We start from the raw sequence: 4324 nt of genomic DNA on the forward strand, positions 1-4324 counted from the left end.
GCCTTCCGGGGGCATCCCCAAGCTTAGGCTTTTGTCTATCCTTGAATATCTTGGGGTGCCTTGGGCATCCCCAAGCTTAGGCTATTGCCACCCTTTATTCCATAGTCCATAAAGGCTTTACCCAAAACTTGAAAACTTCACAACCCAAACTCAACAGGAAATCTTATAAGCTCCATTAGTGAAAGAAAACAAAACCACCACATAAGGTACTGTAATGAACTCATTCTTTATTTATATTGGTGTTAAACCTACTGTATTCCAAGTTCTCTATGGTTCATAAACTATTTTACTAGCCATAGATGCATCAAAATAAGCAAACAACACATGAAAAACAGAATCTGTCAAAAACAAAACAGTCTGTAGCAATCTGTAACTAACGCAAACTTATGGAACTCTAAAAATCCTACCAAAATAGGAAGTCCTAACCAATTTGTTTATTGAACAGCATCAAAAAGAATAAATGCAAAAGCTCGTTCCTGTGATTTATTGAACTTTTTCTCAATAGTGCAAAGTTTCTGTCTTTCAGCAGAATCAAATCAACTCATATCATAGGTTATCCTATAGGTTCTACTTGGCACAAACACTAATTAAAAGATAAAAACACATCTAAACAGAAAGTAGAAACAAAATTTAACACTAAACAGGAACAAAAACAAAAAATATGAAGAAAATTGGGTTGCCTCCCAACTAGCGCTATCGTTTAACGCCCTTAGCTAGGCATAAAAGCGAAGATAGATCTAAGTAGTGCCATCTTTGACACTTGATTCATAGGTAGCTCCCATGATAGATTCATAAGGTAATTTGACTTTCTTTCTTGGAAAGTGCTCCATGCCTTTATTTAATCGAAATTGGAATCTAATATTCCCTTCCTTCATATCAATAATCGCGCCAATCATTCTAAGGAAAGGTCTACCAAGAATAATAGGGCAAGAAAGATTGCAATCTATATCAAGAACGATGAAATCAATGGGCACCAAATTTCTATTTGCAACAATAAGGACATCATTGATCCTTCCTATTGGCTTTTTAATGGTGGAATCCGCAAGGTGCAAATTTAAAGAGCAATCATCAAGATCATGGAAACCTAGAATATCACATAAAGTTTTCGGAATCGTGGAAACACTAGCACCCAAATCACACAAAGCAAAACACTCATAATCTTTAATTTTAATCTTTATAGTAGGTTCCCACTCATCACTAAGTTTTCTAGGTATAGAAACTTCCAAATTAAGTTTTCCATCATAAGATTGCATCAAAGCATCAACAATATGTTTGGTAGAAGCTTTGTTTTGACTATAAGCATGTGGAGAATTAACAACGGATTGCAACAAAGAAATACAACCATTTAAAGAACAATTATCATAATCAAATTCCTTGAAATCCGAGATAGTGGGTTCAATACTATTTAAAGTCGTGAGCTCTCCAATCTCACTTTTACCAAAATTAGCATCAAGATCTAAAGACTCCAAATTTTTGGGACGCTTCTAGGCAAAGTTGATTCATTATCAGTCCCATAATCATCAAAATTCATATTGCAAAACATAGATCTAATAGGAGATGCATCAATAACTTTAAGATCCTCATCATTATTTTCATGGAACTTTTCTGGTTTGGCAGCCATCTTATTGACTAAGGTGGCTTTCTTATCAGAAATTTGAGCTATAGCCTTCTCAAGCCGGATTATTTGAGAGTTCACGCCATAAAATTCTTTATTCATATCATCAAGCTCCTTATTCATAAGACCCAAAAAATCTCTTTGTTCTTTAAACTCTTTTCTGAAGAAATTATTATGCTCAAATTGCAAATTCATAAAGTTTCTAATATTTGACTCAATCTCTTCGAACCTCCTAAGAAGGAGGTCGGAACTCTTAGGCAAAGCCATGAGGACAAACAAGCACACAAGCAAACAGAAAACGGCAAACGGAAAGGAGAGGAGAAGATTGGGAAAGAGAGGGCGAATAAAACGACAAAGGTGAGGTGGGGGAGAGGAAAACGAGAGGCAAATGGCAAATAATGTAAATGCGAGGGAGATGAGTTTGTGATGGGTACTTGGTATGTCTTGACTTGAGCGAAGACCTCCCCGGCAAAGGCGCCAGAAATCCTTCTTGTTACGTCTTGAGCTTGCGTTGGTTTTCCGCGAAGAGGAGAGGGTGATGCAGCACAGTAGCGTAAGTATTTCCCTCAATTTTTGAGAACCAAGGTATCAATCCAGTAGGAGGCTCCTCAACAAGTCCCATGAACCTACACAAACAAACAAAGAACTCGCGACCAACACGATAAAGGGGTTGTCAATCCCTTCACGGCCACTTGCGAAAGTGAGATCAGATAGAGATAGTATGATAAGATAAATATATTTTTGGTATTTTATAATATAGATGCAGAAAATAAAGATGCAAATAAAAGTAGATTGGAAACAAATATGATAAGAGATAGACCCCTGGGCCATAGGTTTCACTAGAGGCTTCTCTCGAGAGCATAAGTTTTACGGTGGGTGAACAAATTACTGTCAAGCAATTGATAGAAAAACGGATAATTATGACGTTATCTAGGCATGATCATGTATATATGCATCACATCCATAACAAGTAGACCGACTCCTGCCTGCATCTACTACTATTACTCCACACATCGACCGCTATCCAGCATGCATCTAGAGTATTAAGTTCATAAGAACAGAGTAACGCATTAAGCAAGATGACATGATGTAGAGGGATAAACTCAAGCAATATGATATAAACCCCATCTTGTTATCCTTGATGGCAACAATACAATACGTGTCTTGCAACCCTTTCTGTCACTGGGTAAGAACACCGCAAGATTGAACCCAAAGCTAAGCACTTCTCCCATGGCAAGAAACATCAATCTAGTAGGCCAAACCAAACTGATAATTCGAAGAGACTTGCAAAGATAACTCAATCATATAAAAGAATTCAGGGAAGATTCAATTAATTTCCATATATAAATCTGATCATAAACCCACAATTCATCGGATCTTGACAAACACACCGCAAAAAGAGATTACATCAAAGAGTTCTTCACAAGAGAGGGGAAGAACATTGTATTGAGATCCAAAAAGAGAGAAGAAGCCATCTAGCTAATAACTATGGACCCGTAGGTCTGTGATAAACTACTCACCACTCATAGGAGGGGCAAGGATGTTGATGTAGAAGCCCTCCGTGGTGGATTCCCCTGTGGCAGAACACCGGCGATGACTCCAAGATGGGATCTCGCGGATACAGAAGGTTATGGTGGCGGAAATATTTCTTCAGGTAGCTCCTGGATGTTTTAGGGGTACGTAGAATTATATAGGAGGAAGAAGTACGTCGGTGGACGCCCAAGGGGCCCACGAGATAGGGGGCACGCCCTCCTATCTCGTGGAGGCTCTGGTTGTTTCTTGACTTGCACTCCACGTCCTATGGATCACATTCGTTCCAAAAATCACGCTCCCGAAGGTTTCATTCCATTTGGACTCCGTTTGATATTCCTTTTCTTCGAAATACTGAAATAGGCAAAAAAACAGCAATACGGGCTGGGCCTCCGGTTAGTAGGTTAGTCCCAAAAATGATAATAATGTATAAAATAAAGCCCATAAACATCCAAAACAGGTAAAATAATAGCATGGAAGAATCAAAAATTATAGATACGTTGGAGACGTATCAATATGTAGGAAATATCGAGTGGCCTGGATTTTCTAGAAAGATAATTAAACGACATTTCGGGTTGACTTTAAGTCTATCCAGGCTCCATATATGACAATCAAAAAATGAGTGAGGGAGAAAGTCCGCACCATATATGAGAGATGAAGAAACCCGACTATTGTCGTGGGGGTCGTTTCTCATTCTTCTCCTTGTGCTAGACCTTTGTTAGGCACTAGGGGAAGGAGGAGTAATGACCATCACCGACGGTCGAAAAATTAGTGAGGGAGTGTGTCCACCATATATGAGAGAAGAAGAATATCGACTGTTGTCATGGGGGTCACTTCTCCTTCGTGCCCGTGTGCTAGACATTTTGGTTTAATGCACTCGGGGACGAAGGGAGGAGAGAGCATCACCAACGGTCGAATATATACACCACATGAGCCGAGAGTTTTCAAAAAAAGATTCGACGGACCAATAGTCAACCCGTGCTGAATAATAATGATCTAATTTAGTTTTTGTAGTACATATATTGAATTTTAGAAGTTTAGTCCTTGAATTATGAACATAGGAAATGTCGTCAGATGAAAGTCTCGCGGAGTGCTACTGATGCGGAGACAACCGGGGTTTCTGTGACATGCCTCACTTGGTAGAAGGTCGGCGCTTCAGCATTAAGCTCCAGGAGGCCT

The sequence above is a fragment of the Triticum dicoccoides genome, chromosome 5B, assembly GCF_002162155.2.
Source record: "Triticum dicoccoides isolate Atlit2015 ecotype Zavitan chromosome 5B, WEW_v2.0, whole genome shotgun sequence".
Taxonomy (NCBI): domain Eukaryota; kingdom Viridiplantae; phylum Streptophyta; class Magnoliopsida; order Poales; family Poaceae; genus Triticum; species Triticum dicoccoides.